The 20,432-nt window shown below is 46.4% G+C and overlaps 1 protein-coding gene across 5 annotated transcripts in view; it reads left to right on the forward strand.

Moving 5' to 3' along the window:
* The window catches only part of ZC3H7B (zinc finger CCCH-type containing 7B), a 68,203-nt gene that overhangs the window by 1,359 nt on the left and 46,412 nt on the right, over positions 1–20,432 (forward strand). The window contains exons 2-3 of one of the 5 annotated variants that reach the window (XM_058309183.2): positions 346–394; positions 2,502–2,606. The exons of 1 other annotated variant lie outside the window; for it this stretch is intronic. The gene's annotated coding sequence lies outside the window, so the exon portion shown is untranslated. Of the gene's footprint in view, positions 1–345; positions 395–2,501; positions 2,607–5,521; positions 5,675–20,432 lie in introns of those variants that run through there. 3 more of the 5 variants (XM_058309187.1, XM_058309184.2, XM_058309185.2) reach the window with 3 other exon arrangements.

The following is a 20,432-nucleotide window of genomic DNA, read 5'->3' on the forward strand; positions in this document are numbered from 1 at the left end:
TGAGAGACTCTGGTGGCTGTGGTACCATCGTGGCATGGGGAAGTGTCGAGGCTGGGGCCCCAAGCTGCGGCCTTAGAGGGGCTCACAGCAGCAATCCCCAACTTCTTGCCATTTTCCCGAGCGCCTGCAGTTCATCGAGTCTGATGAAAATAGCAGAATGCAGATCCTTGGATTTTCACACAGATGCGATAATTATAGTATATTTAGCAACTGTGTTGGACACAAAATTCTAGCGGGATCTTAAGTTCTACTACCAAGGCTCTTCCCCCCACACACACACACATACACGCACAAAATCATAGTACCCACAGAGTCCTCTTTCTCTACTTTTGCCTCCCGTAACAGTTGGACTTGGAACTGGAAATGATACCTGGCCAAAGAGCAGCTGGAGCAGGTTAGTGGAGCAGGTTGGGGGGCAGTGGGGCCTTGATCCCAGAAGGAGAAACCTGTGTCCAGAAGGGGTAATATCTGAGGATAGGAGAGATTTTTATGGTCCCTGTGCTGGAATGAGGTTTGTTTTTTTGGAAAGATTTATTTTTTATTTATTTCTCTCCCCGTCCCCAGTTGTCTGCTCTCTGTGTCCATTTGCTGTGTGTTCTTCTGTGACCGCCTGTGTCCTTATCAGCAGCATGGGAATCTGTGTTTCTTTTTGTTGCATCATCTTGTTGTGTCAGCTCTCCGTGTGTGCGGCGCCATTCCTGGGCAGGCTGCACTTTCTTTCGCGCTGGGTGGCTCTCCTCCTTTCGAGGTGCCCTCCCTGCGCGAGGGGCTCCCCTACGTGGGGGCACTCCTGCGTGGCAGGGCACTCCTTGTGTGCATCAGCACTGTACATGGGCCAGCTCCACACGGGTCAAGGAGGCCTGGGGTTTGAACCGCGGACCTCCCATGTGGTAGGCGGATGCCCTAACCACTGGGCCAAGGCCTCTTCCCATGATGGGGTTTGTGTTCCGTGGATGCTATGAGTTCTAGGCTGGTGGTTTTTGTTTAAGTTGGACAGTTAAGAATGTGGATTTTGGTGGATTATTTGCAGGATAAGAAGCTCAGTGGAGTGAATATTAGATGTAGGAAAGCTGAGGCAAACCCAGTAGGCTTGGGTTTGAGTGTCTGAAAATAATAATCCTTTAAATAGCGTGTTTTATTTTATGACAGAGGGGCTTTCACATATGCTGGTTCATCTGTCCTCCATAACAACCATGCCAGGTCGACATTTTTCATCCCTCATTTTCCAAATGAGAAACCTGAGGCTTAGAGAATTGAGTGTCTTGCTGGAAAGTCACACGGCAGAGCTAGGATTCCTGCCTGGGTTTCTAACACCCAGTCTGCACCCTTTCCCAGAGTCTGGGCTACCTTAGGAGATTTGTTTGTAGGCGGGGGAGATGCTGTGTGGCATGCTGACGATTTACTAGGCATGGAATTGAGTTTGTCACTTAGAGTCTGGCTGGAAAGAAAAAGCTAATTCTAATGAAACCTTGAGAGAATTGGGAGCTGCCCAGTGCAGTGAAGGTTGAGAGAAGGGCAAACTACCATAACCTGGAGAAATTAGGAAAGGCTTCTTCCTCCAGGAAGTGGAACTTGAGCTTGGCTTGGGTAGAGAAGAGGAAGGGAATTGTTTGTGTGCTGGAAGGCTGACTTATAGTCTAATTCTTTTTTTTTTTTTTTTTTTTTTAAGATTTATTTATTTATTTAATTTCCCCCCCTCCCCTGGTTGTCTGTTCTTGGTGTCTATTTGCTGCATCTTGTTTCTTTGTCCGCTTCTGTTGTCGTCAGCGGCACGGGAAGTGTGGGCGGCGCCATTCCTGGGCAGGCTGCTCTTTCTTTTCACGCTGGGCGGCTTTCCTCACGGGCGCACTCCTTGCGCGTGGGGCTCTCACGCGGGGGACACCCTTGCGTGGCAAGGCACTCCTTGCGCGCATCAGCACTGCGCATGGCCAGCTCCACACGGGTCAAGGAGGCCCGGGGCTTGAACCGCGGACCTCCCATGTGGTAGACGGACGCCCTAACCACTGGGCCAAAGTCCGTTTCCCTATAGTCTAATTCTTACAGTAGCACCATGGTGGGTACAGATGAAGAAACTGAGGAACTCAGAGGTTATATGGCTGGCCCAAGATCACCACCTGGATTTCAGCCCAGGCCTGGGTGACTCACGTGTGCTCACAACCCCTGCCCCCTGGAGTGACCTCCACCTCAAATATACACACAAGAACACGGGCCAGGATGGCCTGAATCAGCAGAAGTCCCACAAGGCTTAGGTTCAAAGGTCAGCAAGCTCCCCAAGGCCAGGGGAGTTCTACAGAACTAGCTCTGTGTCCCAGGGCCCTGTGGGGCTGGCCCAGGAAAGTGCTGCTCTGTAGGTTTCTGGAAATGTGACTGGAGGAGCCAGGATGGCAGTGGTAGGAGGACGATGGAGCACGCTGGGTGCCCACCTCACCACCCTGGAGGAGTGGCAGCTTGGGGAAGACATGGATGGGCAGGATTAACCTGATTTACCCTCTGTACCCTAGGCCCCAGCAGAGGTGCCAGAAGGATGGGTCCAGCCATTGTATTGTTGAATCGAGTTATGTCCTGGTGTTTTGCCTGGGGGTGGAAAGTCTTCCTGGAAGTGCCCTGTGAGTATCTGAAAGGTGACTCCAGAAAGGCCAGGGAAGGGTGTTCTAAGCAGAGGCACTGACAGGGGCAGACATGAGGAAGTGTAAAGAAGGCTGGCATCTAGTATAGCCACAGTACAGGGGCAGATATGAGTTTGGGTTCAAGTCAGTCTCTGCCGCCATCTTGCTGTGTGGCCTTGGCTGTGTGGACCCTTCTGAAAATGAGCCCTGAGATTTGATGATGTTTGATGATAACCTGTGGGAGAAGCCCAGTGCTTGGGGTCGGGACAGGGGGCTCAAGTGAGAGGAACTAGAGGACTTTTTAAAGTTTTATTCATGTAAGCACTGATCCCGCAATTACCTAGTTACCAGGAGCTGTTCTGAGTGCTTTCCTCTAGTTTAGCTAATTGAATCTTTGTAACAGCCCTGTGGGTAGCTTTTATAATGATCCCCATTTTGCAGATGAAGAAACTAACTGTGGCACATAGAGGTGAAGTGACATTGCAGAAGTGGCAGAGTGGGGAATGCAAACCATTTCAAGGCATCTGGCTCTCAGGTTGCACTAGCCCAGGGTGGGATAGGGTGATGGTGGGGTGTGAAGACTGATGGGGCCAACAGTGGTAGGTCCAACCTACCTTGTTCAGACAGCAAAAGGTGGGGGTGTCTTCTGAGGAAGTCTGGCTTTGGCCCAGGGCTGGTGACTCACCTGGCTGATGAAATGACTACTATGTGCCAGCTCCTGGGAACCCTGGCCGAAGCCGCTCCTTTCATCACATTTAATGACCCACAAAAGAATGGCCTTGCTTTCCTTTCGCTGTCATCACCAGCCATGGGGCTACTCCCCCCCCCCCCCCCGCTTATTTATGTCCCCTGGTGAGTCTGTTAGTCTGTTTCTTTGCCCTGTCCTGATGGCTTCTGCAGGTGTGCTGGAGGCCCGTAGGGGAGGGGCTACAGCCGTTCTGCATTCAGAACCCACCCGTGGTCAACTTCAGTAATTCCTGAGCCCCGGCCCAGAGGCTGAGACCCTGGGCAGATGCAAATGGATGACAGCCACCGTTTATTTGTCACTGCTGTGAAGCAGGCACTGCGCTTGTTCTGTTCTCTGCATCTCCTACTGAGTCTGCTTCACGACACCTTGGGGTAGGAACAATGATTAGCAGCCACATTTTGCAGGTGAGGGGCCTGAGGTTCAGAGAGATGAGAAGCTTGGTCAGGCTCACACAGCAGGGAGAGCAGGGCTTTGGACAGAGCCAGCCTGCTGGACTCCAGCAGGAAAGCAGCCTTCGAGTTACTTCCAGGAAGCTCTTCCTTCTCTGGAAATCTTAGTAATCGTTCGTTGCTATTTGTATTGTACTTGTGCCCTCAGCCTCCCATTTTTTCAGAGTTGATAGATGGACTTCATTACAATTTAGAACTGTGGGCCATCAAAAGACACCGTTAGATAGTGATTGGACAAGTTACAGACAGAGTAGATGTTCATATATGTGTACCTGACAGAGGACTCATATCTGGAATATGTCAAGAAGTCCAGCAAATCAATAAGAGAAAGATAAACCAGTTAAAAATGGGCAGTAAGGGAAGCGGCTGTGGCTCAATCAGTTGGGCTCCCGTCTACCATATGGGAGGCCCTGGGTTCGCATCCCGGGGCCTCCTTCTGAAGGCAAGCTTGCTCGTGCGCACACCACGGAGAGCCGCCAGATGGCAAGCACCGTGGAGTGCCGCCTGGCCGGTAAGCGCCTCGGAGAGCCAACTCAGCAAGGTGAGGCAACAAAAAGGGAGACAAGTAAAAACACAGAAGACGGTGCAGTGAATGAACACAGGGCCGACAACAAACAAGCTGCAAAGGGGGGTGGGTAAATAAAATAAAAATAAATACAGACACACAGAAGAACACACAGTGAATGGACACAGAGCAACCAAGCCGCGGGGGGGGGGGGTGGATTAAAAAAAAAAGGGCAGTAGACTTAAATACGTTGTTCAAAGAAGAGAATATTCAAATGGTGAGCAAGCATATGGGAAAGCACTAAACATTACCCATCAGAAAAATGCAACCTAGCCTCAAAAAGACATGGAATACATCCACAATAACGGTTAAAATTTTTAAGATTATAATATAGGGAAGCAGACTTGGCTCTATGGATAGGGCGTCTGCCTACCACATGGGAGGTCCGCGGTTCACACCCCGGGCCTCCTTGACCCGTGTGGAGCTAGCCCATGCGCAGTGCTGATGCGCACAAGGAGTGCCGTGCCACTCAGGGGTGTCCCCCGCGTAGGGGAGCCCCCCGTGCAAGGAGAGCCGCCCAGAGCTAAGGAAGGTCCAGCCTGCCTAGGAATGGCACTGCACACAGGGAGAGCTGACGTGACAAAAAGAAACAGATTCCTGGTGCTGCTGATAAGGATAGAAGCAGTCACAGAACATACAGTGAATGGACACAGAGCAGACGGCTGGTGGGGGAGGGGAGAGAAAGAAATACAAAATAAATCTTTTTTAAAAATGAATAAATAAAGATTATTATGCCAAGTGCTGGCAAGGTTGAGGACAAAATGGGAGTTCCATCCATTGCTGGTGGAGATGTCACCCTCTCATCCAACCCTCATGGCAGTCCTTCCAGGTAAGAGACCTTGTTTTTCAGAAAAAGCAAACCGAGGCTCAGAGGGGTCACGCAGCAAGTCTGGGACACCAGCTCCTATCCCTTCCAACCCTGCTGCCCTGTGACTTGGAGAGGAGACAGAGTGTCAGATTCCCAGGCACCAAGAGCCGGGTCTTCTGGCCATTTGTGTTTCCGTAGTGCTGGGGTCCATCAGCCAGCCTTCACTGACACGTCCTGTGAGGGCTTCAAGGAGGACTGAGGCTGTGACCCCTGTGGGGCTTTCAGAGGTCGCCATGGGGCTCTTGTTCCCCTCAGTGTCTGCCTTGTGCCCTGTCGCCCCTATAGGCGGAGTGAAGGGCAGGGAGTCCAAAGTCCTGCGCTATTCCCGACTCCAGCACGCGCTGACTGCACGATCTGGGGCACCGTCATTTCATTGGCCTCAGCCTCAGTCTCCTCCTCTGGGAAACGGCTGTGACCATCCAGCCCCACCTGCTCCAGGTAGCCTCCAGACTAATCTACGGGCTTTCCCTCTCCTCATTCGTCCTCGTCAAAGCAGCTGAAGGGATCCTCTTGAGATGAGTGAGGCCATGTCTCTCCTCTCCTAAAGACCTTCCAGTGCCTACCTGGCTTCCAGGGTGGCCCCCATGGAGCCCTGGGACCAGCCTTGGCCTACCTCCTGCACCTTGCTTTCTACTTGTCTTGTCCGCACCCTCGGGCTGCAGTCACACTGCCTCCTGTCTTTTCCCTGAACATTCTTTTTTTCTCTCTCTCCCCCCACACCCCCCAGTTGTCTGCTCTTTGTGTCCATTCACTGTGTGTTCCTCTGTGTCCGCTCGCATTCTTGTCAACAGCACCGGGAATCTGTCTTCTGGTTGCATCATCTTGCTGCATCAGCTCTCCGTGTGTGCGGCGCCACTCCTGGGCAGGCTGCGCATTTTTTGCGCGGGATGGCTCTTCTTGCAGGGTGCACTCCTTGCATATGGGGCTCCCCTACATGGGGGACACCCCTTTGTGGCACAGCACTGCTTATGCACATCAGCACTGTGCATGGGCCAGCTCATCACACGGGTCAGGAGGCCCTGGGTTTGAACCCTGGACCTCCCATATGGTAGGGGGACGCTCTATCCCTTTAACCAAATCTGCTTCCCTTCCTTGAACATTCTAAACTTGTACCCATCCCAAGGCCCTTGCTCTGGCTGCTCCTCTGCTGGGCGCAGCCTCACCCCCACCCCATCTTCCATAGCTGGCTCCTTCTTGTCTCTTGTGCACCACCCCTCAGAGCGAGCAGCCTTCCCTAAGCTCCAGTCCAGCCTCTCCGTCGCTCCTGCCACATCTCCTGTTGTAGTTTCTTCGTTCTTTCCTTGTCTTGTTCACTTCACTCTGAATTGTTTGTCTCCCTCCCTGTCCTAGCAGCACCAAGTCCGCACCAGGGCAGACACTTTATTGACATTGTTCCCCCAGCACCTGGCAGAGCCCTGGCATAGAAAGTCCTGGTTATTTGTTGAATAAATGAGTAACAGTATCAGTTTGGCCACAGAATAGTCCTTTTCAAAAAGACGGAAACTGCAAAGAGATCAGAGTCATGAGAGTTGACCAACTGAAAAGTACTTGCTGAAGGATTTTGCTGTTGCTGGGTGTCCTCTATAGCGCCCAGTTCAGCAGAGACATGAGTTTCTAACCTCCTGTGGGGTAGCGGGTTTGTAGATCTGCAGCACAGTTTTGCAAGGCAGGTATCATCAGGCTCATCTTGCAAATGACAAAACTGGACGTGGGGCAATGCTGGATTTGAACCCAAGTCTAGCTGACCCCACAGCCCTGGGCACACCACTGTCCTGGCCTACCTCTCCGGCTTGCAGTGAAGCAAGCAGAGCAACAAGAAACTCTCCAGTACCCAGGAGGTACAACCACAAGGATTTCCAAGCTCAAAAGAAAGAAGGCACTCTGCTCTGTTCCATGGTACCTCTGGGCAGTGGGGTTCTGTTTTGTTTTTTACACTTGCCTGCAATTTCCAAAGGTCCTACAATGAGCTTCTGTTATTTTTATATTCAGGAAGAAAAAGCAATTTGTTTTTTTTTTTTAAAAGTTTATTTTTAATCACAGTAAAATATGCCTAAGAATAATTTTAACCATTTTGAGTAAACAATTCTTTTTTTTTTCTAACTTAGGGCTCACTGTGTTGTGCAGTTCCATGGATTTATTTTTAAAAATTTGTAGTCAAATAACATATATACAAACTAAAATTCCCTCTGTTAACCACATTCAACAAATATATAATTCAGTGATGTTAATTTATATTGGCAATATTGTGCTACCATCACCACCATCCATTACCAAAACTTTTCCATCATCCCAAATAGACTGTATATTTTAAGCCTTAACTCCCAATTTCTTACCCCCACCTGTCCCCTGGTAACCTATATTCTAGATTATGACTCTTTGAGTTTGCGTATTCTGATTATTTCCTATCAGTGAAATCATATAGTATTTGTCCTATCGTATCTGGCTTATTTCAACATGATGTCTTCTAGGTTCATCTATGTTGTCCTATGTATCAGAGCCTCATTCCTTTTTATGACTCAATGACATGCCATTGTGTGTATATACCACACTTTGTTTATTGACTGATGGATTCTTGGGTTGCTTCCATCTTTTAGCAATTGTGACTAATGCCGCTATGAATGTCAGTGTGCAAATATCTGAGTCTCTGCTTTCATTTCTTTTGGGTATATTTCTAGAAGTGGGGTTGCCAGGTTATATGGTAATTTTGTTTTTTTTTAAGATTTATTTATTTAATCCCCTCTCCCCCCCCTCCCCACCGGTTGTCTGTTCTCTGTGTCTTTTTGCTGCATCTTGTTTCTTTGTCCGCTTCTGTTGTCGTCAGCGGCACGGGAAGTGTGTGCGGCACCATTCCTGGGCAGGCTGCACTTTCTTTCGCGCTGGGTGGCTCTCCTTACGGGGCGCACTCCTTGCATGTGGGGCTCCCCTACGCGGGGGACACCCCTGCGTGGCAGGGCACTCCTTGCACGCATCAGCACTGCGCATGGGCCAGCTCCACACAGGTCAAGGAGGCCCGGGGTTTGAACCACGGACCTCCCATGTGGTAGACGGACACCCTAAGCACTGGGCCAAGTCCATTTCCCTATATGGTAATTCTATACTTAACTTTCTTAGGAACTGCCAAACTGACTTCCACAGCAGCTGCCCCATTTTACACCAGCAATGAACAAGTGTTCCTATTATTCTACATCCTCTCCAACACTTAGAATTTTGTTTTGTTTTGTCGTCTTCCCCCCCTGCCATTGTTGTTTGCGCTCACTGTCTGCTGTCTGTGTCCATTCACTGTGTGTTCTTTCCATTCTTCCATGTCTGCTTGTCGTTTTTTCTTCTCTTCTTTCTCTTTAGGAGGCACTGGGAACTGATCCTGGGACCTCCGGAATGGGAGAGAGTCACTCAATTGCTTGAGCTACCTCATCTCCCTGGTCTGCTTTGTCTCTCACTGTCTCTCCTCTCTGTCTCCCTTTGTTGAGTCATCCTGCTGGGCCAGCGCTCCAAAGTGCATGCCAGCTTGCCTTTACCAGGAAGCCCTGGAAATCGAACCCAGGGCCTCCCATATGGTAGACAGGAGCCCAGTCGCTTGAGCCACATCTGCTTCCCTTTGTGTTTTTTTAATAGTAGCCATTCGTTTGGTATGAAGTGGTATCTCATTATGGTTTTGATTTGTATTTCCTTAATGGTTAATGATGTTGAGCATCTTTTTTTTAATGTATTAAATTCTTGAGTTTATTAGAGTCATTTTTGTGCTATTCTGTTTGACTGGCCCATTTTGTTCATATGAGGTACCAATAGTGGTATGTTTTTTGTTTAGTTTTGTTTTGTTTTAAGGAGGTACTGGGAATTGAACCTGGGACCTCATACATGGGAAGCACATGCTCAGCCATTGAACTACACTTGGTCTCCTGGTACCAGTAGTGGTTTTTGTTTGTTTTTTAAAGATTTATTTATTGATTTATCCCCTCCCCTTCACTGTTTGTGCTTGCTCTCTGTTCTCTCGTCTGTTGTCTTTTTAGGAGGCACTGGGAACCGAACCCAGGACCTCCTATGTGGGAGGGAGGTGCCCAATTGCTTGAGCCACATCCGCTCCCTGTTTTTTGTCTCTTAATGTGTTTCCTTGTTGTGTCATCTTGTTGGGTCATCTTGTTGCATCAGTTCACTGTCTTGTCTTCTTTAGGGGGCACTGGGAACTGAACCCAGGACCTCCCTTGTGGTAGGCAGGTGCCCAGCTGCTTAAACCACATCCACTTCCCCCAATAGTGTCGTAATTATGGTTTTATAATATGTTTCCAAAGATGCCTGGGTTGTACTCCATCAATTATTTCGCACACTTTCTAGTTTAAGATTGTATAAATTGTTTTTAACATGAAATATTTTAAAACAAAGGAATGTTTATTGAACAATAAAAAATATTGTGCAATAAAGCAGCACCAACCTGCCTTAGCAAGTCTTAATAATCTGCCATGCTTCATTCAGATTTTTAAGAAAAAGCTCTATAGATAAGTAATAGGAATGAACTATTAATGCATGCAACTTTGATTAACCTCAGGGAAATTATGCTGAGTGAAAAATGCCAATCTCAGAAGGGTGCATGAGTCCATTAATGTATCATTTGTGAAATAATATGTAATTATAAAGATGGTGAACAGATTAGTGGTTGCCAGGGGTTAGGTGGGTTAGGTAATAAGGGGAGGAGAGGATGGGAGTGGTTATAAAGGGTTAACACAAGGGCATCTTGTGGCCATGTCCCGCTAAGTATCTTGATTGTGATGGGAATTACATAGGGCTACTGGTGACAAAATTTCATAGAGCTACACATACATGTACACTTATATACACACAAGTGAGTACATATATAAACGGTGAACTCTACAGAAGCTCTTTGGATTGTCAATTCCTTAGTTTTGATACTTGAACTATGGTTGCGTGAGATGTTGGCATGAAGAACAGAGGGAAGGGATATAAGGGACTTCTCTATACATTTCTTTTCTACCTCTTATAAATCTATAATTATTTCAAAGTTAAAAAGATCTACCTATCCATCTGTATGTATGCAAAAGAAAAATAAGTGGAAAAGAAATTGCCAGCAAGTAAAAGAAAACCCAACAAAAAGATGTGACTGAATGTGCCTTTACTATACCTTGTGCCTCATTTAATTCCTCTCCCATCTTCTCCAGGGGTCAGCAATATCCTGAATTAGGTATTTTTCATTTTTAGCTTTTACTCATATGGATATATTTCTTTAAACACTATATAATATTGTTTTACCTACTTTTTTTTTTTTTACATTTATCATCCTAACTGGATTAGCCTTTGTTCTGAACAAAAAAGTCCCAGTTTGAAAAATAACTGTAGTCACACTACTGTTACCCCACATGGGTCAATCTGCTGTCACTGCTGCTTCTAGATCCAGAATGCAGATGGACTGTGGCTTCAGTTCTGCTCACTGCTTTATGATTCTGTTTCCTTGAGATATTTATATTTGTGACCCAGGTTATATCTATTTTCATTGTTTTATATTTTGTCTATTATCCTAGGTTTTTTAGATTTATTATTTATTTATTTATTTTATTTCTTTCTCTCCCCCCACCCTGTGGTCTGCTCTCTGTTTGAACCCTGGACCTCCCATGTGGTAGGTGGACATTCTATCCTTTGAGCCAAATCTGCTTCCCTATTATGCTATGTTTCGAAACAAAAAGAGATAAATAAAAGTGTGAAAGTATTATGTCATCTTGACAAGAAGTGTCCCCTCATTGCTTTTTTTGTTCTCTGCTACTTTTAGCAGAGAAGGTGTTACCTTTTTCCTTTTCATTATTTAGGAAATTGAATTGTTCTATCAAATGTAGAACACAGGGAAGCAGACTTGACCCAAAGGATGGGGCACCCGCCTGCCATGTCAGAGGTCCACGGTTCAAACCCCAGGATTCCTTGACCCATGTGGAGCTGGCCCATGCGCAGTGCTGATGCGTGCAAGGAGTGCCTTGCCACGCAGGAGTGTCCCCTGCATAGGGGAGCCCCACGCACAAGGAGTGCCCCCCGTAAGGAGAGCCGCCCAGCGAGAAAGAAAGTGCAGCCTGCCTGAGAATGGCGCCGCACACAGAGAGCTGACACAACAAGATGACACAACAGAAAGAAACATATAGATTCCTGGTGCCACTGATAAGCATAGAAGCGGTCACAGAAGAACACGCAGTGAATGGATACAGAGAGCAGACAGCTGGGGGGGAATGGGGAGAGAAATAAATAAATGGATAAATCTTTAAAAAATATATATAGAACAAAAGAATCACTTATGTTTTGATTAATTAATAGGTTTAATAAATTTCTAACTTGTGAGGAATTGATACTTTTATAATCCAAGAAAACATTTCATTTGTTCAAACATTATTTTCTCCATGTAGTAGTTTGTTGTTTTTCCGTACTTATATCTTGTTAAATATAAGTTCCAGAATTTTATGCTTTTTTAGGGGAGGTTGCTACTGAAAACCTCTTTTATTGGGTTAATCACTGTGCAATTTATTTTATTCATTTTATTCTATTTTTTTTTAAGTCAAACTCTCTTTTTTTTTTTAAATTTTTCTCCCCTTACCCGCCCCAGTTGTCTGTTCTCTGTGTCTGTTTGCTGCGTGTTCTTCTTTGTCCGCTTCTGTTGTCAGCGGCATAGGAATCTGTGTCTCTTTTTGTTGTGTCATCTTGCTATGTCAATTCTCCGTATGTGCGGCGCCATTCCTGGGCAGGCTGCTCCCTCCTTCGCGCTGGGCGGCTCACCTTACGGGGCGCACTCCTTGCGGGGACACCCCTGCGTGACAGGGCACTCCTTGTGCGCCTCAGCACTGTGCATGGGCCAGCTCCACACGGGTCAAGGAGGCCCAGGGTTTGAACTGCGGACCTCCCATGTGGTAGACGGGCGTCCTAACCACTGGGTCAAGTCTGCCGCCTTTCTTAGCTCTTAAATAATTCAAATATGCCTCTTGGTTAGGCTGCTGAAAGATATTCATTGGGCACATTATAGACAGATGTTTAAGGGTACGTGCTTTGGAGCCAGGCAGATTTGTATAAAAATCTCTGCCATTTACTTTCTACCTTAGAGTGATTACAAAGGTTAAATGAGTTATTTCATATTGAAGGACCTAGTGTCTGGCTCAAAATGTTTATATGTAATTAAAAATAGCAAGAAACTATAAAATTTAAGTAAAATCCATCAAGATTCTGCTTTTTATCCATGGTGAATACGTATATGGTCTTATTCAGATATATAGAAGTTTATTAAGGAAAAAAAAATTAATAACCCTGCTTTGCTGTTGGACCATTTGGTAGACTACTATTGAATATGGTAACTATGGTAATCATTACTACTGATATTTTTAAAAACCTTCCAAATAAGTAGGGACCTTAGGACTGCCAATAAGACTTAAAAATGCAAATCTTGAAATGCACGGAGTTTTTTTTTTCTTTTTTTCTTTTTTTTTAAAGAAAATGTAGTTCTCATTCTCATCTTGCATTGGGAGTAGAGTAAGTCTTCATAAGACATGCGTTAGGGAACTAAGTGGTAGTAATCCAGACTATTTAACCAGAAGAGAATTGTCATAGGAGGTTTCTTCAGCATATGGACTTTATGTAGTCATTTCATTCCAGAGCTAGTTACAAAGACTCTGCTTTGCATCATCCCACACTAGAGCACATAATCAAAGAAATAAAGAATTAAAAACTTTATGATGGGAAACGGACTTTGGCCCAGTGGTTAGGGCGTCCGTCTACCACATGGGAGGCCCGCGGTTCAAGCCCCGGGCCTCCTTGACCCGTGTGGAGCTGGCCCATGTGCAGTGCTGATGCGTGCAAGGAGTGCCCTGCCACACAGGGGTGTCTCCCGCGTAGGGGAGCCCCACGCGCAAGGAGTGTGCCCCGTAAGGAGAGCCACCCAGCGCGAAGGAGGGAGCAGCCTGCCCAGGAATGGCGCCGCCCACACTTCCCGTGCCGCTGACGACAACAGAAGCGGACAAAGAAACAAGACGCAGCAAAAAGACACAGAAAACAGACAACCGGGGGGGGGGGGGGGTAGGGAGGGGAATTAAATAAATAAATAAATAAATCTTTTTTAAAAAAAAAAACTTTATTAGTTAACGTCAAAAAATAAATCTTGCAATACCTCAAAGAGTAGAAAGATCAAAATAATACTGAGCATCTTTTCATGTGCTTTTTGGCCAATTATATATCTTCTTTGGGTTGCTTGTCTTTTTGTTGTTGAGTTGAAGGATTTCTTTATATATACTGGATAGTAAACCCTTATCGGATATGTTGTTTACAAATATTTTCTCCCATAGTTTAGGTTGTCATTTTACTTTCATGATAAAGTCCTTTGATGACAAGAAAAAAGGTCCTTTAATGAACACAAGTTTTTAGTTTTGAGGAGGTCCCATTTATCTATTTGTTGTTGTTATTGCTTGAGCTTTGGTTGTAAAGCCTAATAAACCATTGCCTAACACTGTTCCCTATGTTTTCTTCCAGAACTTTATAGTCTGGTTCTTGTATTAAGGTTTTTGTTCCATTTTGATTTTATATTTGGGTGTGTTGTGAGGTCAAGGTCTACCTTTATTCTTTTACTGTATTAGTCAGGATTCTCTAAGGAAACAAAACTGATAGGAGATATCTGTAAATATGAGCTTTCATAAAATTGTCTCATACAGCCCTGGAGATGCACAAATCCAAATTCTGTAGGGCAGGCTGCAAGCCAGGAGCTCTGATAGAGGTCCTTTATGAATTCCCCAAGAAGAGCTGGCTGGCAAAAGAAGAGATGAAAAGTCTCTTCTGACTGCTGAAATCAACACTCCTTTTAAGGCCTTCAACTGTTTGGATGAGCTGTCCTCATTGATGAAGACAATCTCCTCAGTTGATGGTTGATTTAATAAGCAATAGAAACAATCAACTTAACTAATGATTTAAGTCCGTGAAATGTCCTCGCTGTAACAATCAGGCCAGGCTTACTTGACCAAACAACTGGGCACCATTACATGGCCAAGTTGACACACGAGCCTAACCATCATATTTGCAAATGGAGATCCAGTGTTCCCAGCACCATTTGTTGAAGAGACTGTTCTTTTCTAATTGAGTGGCTTTTGCCCTCTTGTCAAAAGTCAGTTGGCCATAAATGTGCGGGTTGATTTCTCAATTCTCAGTTCCTTTGGTCTGTATTATTCTGTCTTTGTAATAAGTTTTATTTTAAAAAAATTTTTAAAAATTTCTCTCCCTTCGCCCCCCCGCCCTCCACAGTTGCCTGTTCTCTGTGTCCATTCACTGTGTATTCTTCTGAGTCCGTTTGGATTCTTGTCAGCAGCACTGGGAATCTGTGTCTCTTTTTGTTGCATCTTCTTGCTGCGTCAGCTCTCAAAGTGTGCAGCTGCACTCCTGGGCAGGCTGCACTTTTTTTCACGTGGGGCAGCTCTCCTTACAGGGTGCACTCCTTGTGCGTGGGGCTCCCCTACGCGGGGGACACCCCGGTGTGGCACGGCACTCCTTGTGCGCATCAGCACTGCACATGGGCCAGCTCCACACGGGTCAAGGAGGCCCGGGGTTTGAACCACGGACCTCCCATATGGTAGGCGGATGCCCTATCCATTGGGCCAAGTCCACTTCCCTGTCTTCCTATCTTTTTGCACATCGTACATTTCCGTACTTTAAAATGTTAATTCTGAGATATAGTCCCTATGATACCTGTTTCTTGAGTTTGTAGCCAGCTGGTAATATGACAGAGATTTTCTTGAGTGTCAGAAACTAACAAAACCAAGCAAACATAAGCAAAAAACCACCTTTCACCATCTTTTCAAATTGGCTTTGCACTGGCTGGTCCTCTCTGCCATAGTTCATCCCTTCTGTCAGGAAGGTCAGCCCAAGGGCAGTGCACAGTGCAGGGTCCTCTCTGTCTTCTCTGGACCTGTGTCTTGTCCTGGTCTTGTGTTTGCTCGTCGCTTTAGGAGTTACTCCGATTACAAGGTTCGAATGCCCCCTCTATTTCCCAGGAAAGAGATCTCCCTCTTCCGGGCCTTCCTTACGACTTAAGGCAGGTGAGCCTTGCCTAAGCCCTGGTCTTCAGTTGTTTCTTACTCTGCTGTACGGTCTCAGACTGCTTTTGCCTGGAGGGCAAATTCTGGGAGGTCGCATGCTTGAGAGGCATTTCCCCAGCCAGACTTTCCATCCAGAGCAAAGCTCAGGCTCTCCACTGCCCCGGAGAGGGACAGAGGGAAGGACGACAAGAACTCCTTCCAGGGCTCCCCAAGGAGTTCTCTTGACTCAGGCCCTGTCCAGCAATGCAGTCCCTTCCACTGTCCTCTGCAGCTCGGAGCAAGTGTACTGTCTTTATTTATTTATTTTTGTTTTTAGGAGGTACTGGGGATTGAACCCAGGACCTTGTACATGGGAAGCAGGCCCTCAACCACTGAGTCACACCCACTTCCCCCCATATTGTCTTTATTCCCCCCATATTGTCCACTGCCTTTGTCTGGGGTAGGCTGGAACAATCGCTGCCCTCTGAGCCCAGTCCCCAGCGTTCTGAAGTAGCTGATCCGAAGACATGCTCGGCCTGCCTGTCCTCCTCACCCACCACCCTGGATCTTGGGGAGATGGGTTTTATGTCTTTCTCTGGCACTAGCAAGCTACCCCAGGATCCAAACCCCACTGCTGCTTGCTGTGCGAGTGGGGGATGGGCTCTGGTAATGCGAGTAGGGAGAGGGCACTTTACTGGTATTTACCATAATTTATCAGGCTCTTCCTCCTGCTCTTCCCTGCTCTTCTCCTAGACTCCAGCATTGTGAAATAGCTGCTTCAGACAGTCCCTGCCTGCTGAACAGTTGTTCTGGGATAGGGATGGGTTCCTGGAGCTTCCTACTCTGCCATCTTTCCACAATTTTCTGTATAATTTTTTGTTATTTTCTTAGTTACCTTTGTAACTATAATAAACATCTTAAACTGGTTAACAAACTAGCTCGACTAGTACCAACCTAGTTTCTGTAGTATATAAACTCTGTTCCTGTATATCTCTCTCCCTCCCCCTTTTTATTGTTATTGTTTCAGGTTACTTTTTTTTTTTTTTTTTAAAGACTTATTTATTTTTTATTTATTTCTCTCCCCCACTGCGTTGTCTGCTCTCTGTGTCCATTCGCTGTGTGTTTTTCTGTGTCTGCTTGGATTCTTGTCAGCGGCACTGGGAATCTGTGTCTCTCTTTGTTATGTCATCTTGCTGGGCAGGCTGTGCTTTCTTCACACAGGGAGGCTCTCCTTACAGGGTGCACTCCTTGTGCGTGGGGCTCCCCTATGTGGGGGACACCCCTGCAAGGCAGGGCACTCCTTACATGCATCAGCACTGTGTGTGGGCCAGCTCCACACAGGTCAGGAGGACCTGGGTTTGAACCTTGGCCCTTCCATGTGGTAGGCCGATGCTCTATCTGTTGAGCCAAATCTGCTTCCCTCAGGTTACATCTTTATACATTGTATACTTACTAGCTTAATTTAAAATATTATTTTACACATTTGCCTGTTAAGTCATATGGGGTGAGGAGGGTTAAGGAGTTACAAGCCCAAAGTGGAATAATAGTAGATTTTATATTTACCTATGTAGTTGCCTTTACTAATGTCCTTTATCATCTTAGGGCTTCACATTTTTGCCTAGTGTCCTTTTATTCCAGCCTGAAGGACTTTCTTTAGCATTTCTTGTAGGGCAGGCCTTCTAGTAAAGAACACTTTCAGATTTTGTTCGTCTATAAATGTCTTAATTTCTCTTTGATTTTTGAAAGTTAATTTTGCTGGATATAGAATTCTTGGTTGATAGTCTTTTCTTCAAGGATTTTAAATATGCCATTCCATTGTCAACTGCCCTCCATTTTTTCTGGTGAGAAATCAACTGTTTATCTTATTGGAAAATCCCTTGTATTGTGACAAGTCTCTTTTCTTTTGCTGCTTTCCGAATCCTCTTTCTGTCCCTGGATTTCAACAGTTTTGCTGTAACTTGGTTTAGTTCTCTGAGTCTTTACTGCTAGGAGTTTGTTGAACATCCTGAATATATATTTTCTTATATTTTATTGGCTTGGGGAATTTGTTGGCCATTATTTCTTTTTTTTTAAGATTTATTTTTATTTATTTAATTCCCCTCCCCTCCCTGGTTGTCTGTTTTCTGTGTCTTTTTGCTGCGTCTTGTTTCTTTGTCTGCTTCTGTTGTCGTCAGCGGCACGGGAAGTGTGGGCGGCGCCATTCCTTGGCAGGCTGCTCCCTCCTTCGCGCTGGGCGGCTCTCCTTACGGGCGGCGCACTCCTTGCGCGTGGGGCTCCCCTACGCGGGGGACACCCCTGTGTGGCACGGCACTCCTTGCGCGCATCAGCACTGCGCATGGCCAGCTCCACACGGGTCAAGGAGGCCCAGGGCTTGAACCACGGGCCTCCCATGTGGTAGACGGACGCCCTAACCACTGGGCCAAAGTCCGTTTCCCCATTATTTCTTCAGATACTTTTTCTGAGCCTTTCTCTTTTTTGTCATTCGGGGACTTCAGCGATGTATATTTTGGTATCTTGATGGTGTAGGTCCCTCAGGCTCTGTTCATTTTTCTTCATTATTCTTTTTGCTTCTCACAGAGGATAATTTCAATTGTTTTATCTTTGTGTGAGATGATCCTTTCTTCTGCCTTTTCACATCTTGTCATTGAATCCATCTAATAAGTTTTTCCTTTCAATTACTGTGCTTTGCAGCTTTGGTTTTCTTTTATAATTTCTTCTTTTTTTTTAAAGATTTATTTTATTTTATTTTATTTTATTTTATTTTATTTTATTTTATTTTATTTTATTTTATTTTATTTTATTTTATTTTATTTTATTTATTTATTTCTACCCCTGTTCCCCCTATTGTCTGCTCTCTGTGTCCATTCACCATGTGCTCTTCTTTGTCTGCTTGTATTCTCATTAGGCAGCTCTGGGAACTGATCCTGGGACCATCCAGAGTGGGAGAGAGGCAATAACTTTCTTATGCCACCTCAGGTCCCTGATCTGCTACATCTTCTTATTTTCTCTCCCCTGTGTCTTTGGTTGCATCATCTTGCTACACCAGCTCTCCACGTCAGCCAGCACTCCTGCATGGGGTCGCATTGCCATGTGGGCTGCCTTCCTGCGAGCTAGCCCACACTCTGCATGGGCCAGCTCACCGCCTGACCCAGCTTGCCTTCACCAGGAGGCCCTGGGCATTGAACCCTGGACCTTCTATATGGTAGACAGGAGCCGAATTGGTTGAGCCACATCCATTTCCCTATAATTTCTATCTTTATTTCGTTCAAACAGCATTTTCCTAATTTCCTCTAGATCTTTGTATATGGATTCCTTTAGCTCATTGAACGTATTTAAGATGGTTGATTTAAAGTCTTTGATTAATGGATCCAATGTGTGAACTTCTTCAAGGCTGGTTTCTGGCAAATTCTTTTTTTGTCCCCTGTGATTGGGCCATGCTTTCCTGTTTCTTTGTGTGTGTGTTGTTGTTTTTTAAGATTAATTTTAATTTATTTTTCTCCCCTTCCCCCCCATTGTCTGCTTTCTGTGTCCATTTGCTGTGTGTTCTTCTGTGTACGCTTGCATTCTTGTAAGGCAGCACTGGGAATGTGTGTCTCTTTTTGTTGCGTCATCTTGCTACGTCAGCTCTCTGTGTGTGCGTCACCACTCCTGGGCAGGCTACGCTTTTTTCATGCAAGGTGGTTCTCCTTGCGGAGCGCACTCCTTGCATGTGGGGCTCCCCTACATGGGGGACACCCCTGCATGGCAGGGCACTCCTTGCATGTGGGGCTCCCCTACATGGGGGACACCCCTGCATGGCAGGGCACTCCTTGCATGTGGCAGCACTGCATGTGGGCCAACTTACCACATGGGCCAGGAGGCCTGGGTACCAAACCCTGGACCTCCTATATGGTAGGTGGACGCTCTTATCCATTGAGCCACATTCACTTCCCTCTTTGTGTGTTTTTTAGTTTTTGTTTGATAACTGAACATTTTGTGTATTAGAATATTATAACTCTGAAAATCTAGTTCTCCTACTTCTCTGGGACTGCTAGATTTTGTTTTTTTGTTGTTTTGTTGAGGGCTGGAGCCATCAGTTTGACTTTTCCAAAGAATTTTTGCTCCTAAATAGGGAATGGAAAGAGAAAAGGGGGCTGGGGCACTGCCTCTTTAAGGCTCCTCTGCGGCTTTTATCTGAGGGGACTAGGAACAAGGGCTCTTGCCAGAGCCAGCCACCCCGCCATCTGAAATAGCTGATCAGAAGCAGTGAGCCGTGGTCAGGCCTCACACTCCGGGATCTTGGAGGATTTGGTCCTTCTAGCCCACCCTGCCCCAGTAAGCGGCACCGGGAGCCCAGGCTGCAGGCCCCACTCGTGCCTGCTGCCTGCTGAGGACTGGGCGATGGAGAGGTTCACTCTTCACCACAATTTATCAGCCTCTTCCTCTGGCTCACCCCTGGATGCTGCGCCGTGCTCCACTACACTTCCGGGTTTCAAAATATTTGATTCAGACTATTTTGCCAGTTCAATAGATGTTTCAGTAGAGGGATTGATTCCTGGAGCTTCCTACTCTGCCATCTTCCCACAGTCTGAAAGTTACTTTTTAAACATCTCACTTTAGCACCATGTCTGGGGGGCATAATGGAGAACCTAGAACCTAGATCATGGAGGCAGAGATGAGTTCGAATCCAGCCAGCTGGCCTGGAAGTGTGTGGCCTTGGGCCTCTCTGAGCTCGCTTTTCATTTCTGTGCGGCCTGGTGCCTAAGTTGCTGGGAGGGTAAGACAAGGTTAGGAAACTGAAAGACTGTCTGACCAGAGGCTGCAGGAGGGAAGAGGATTTTGCTTTGCTGCTGGCTCTTTCTTTGACTTGTGATGGCGAGGGTGGGGGAGGCCTGGGGAAGTGGCCTGAACTTTGGTTTCTGTTCCGGGTGGCCAGTGGAAAAGAAAACAAACTGCTGTGGCCTGGGAGCATTCCATTTGCAAGACCAGGGACAATACCAGTAGTTCCACTTTCCTCTTTAGCAGTAACGTGGCCTGGGGCAGATCACAGATCACTCCAAGCCTCCCTTTTTTCTGTGGAAAATAGGGATTATAACACCTACCTTTGAGGTAACTGTGGGGGTAAATAACATAGGATTCCTAAGAAGAGGACATCTTCATCTCTACCCTGTGGAGCCCTCTGGCAACCT

This window comes from Dasypus novemcinctus, chromosome 12, assembly GCF_030445035.2.
Source record: "Dasypus novemcinctus isolate mDasNov1 chromosome 12, mDasNov1.1.hap2, whole genome shotgun sequence".
NCBI classification, from domain to species: domain Eukaryota; kingdom Metazoa; phylum Chordata; class Mammalia; order Cingulata; family Dasypodidae; genus Dasypus; species Dasypus novemcinctus.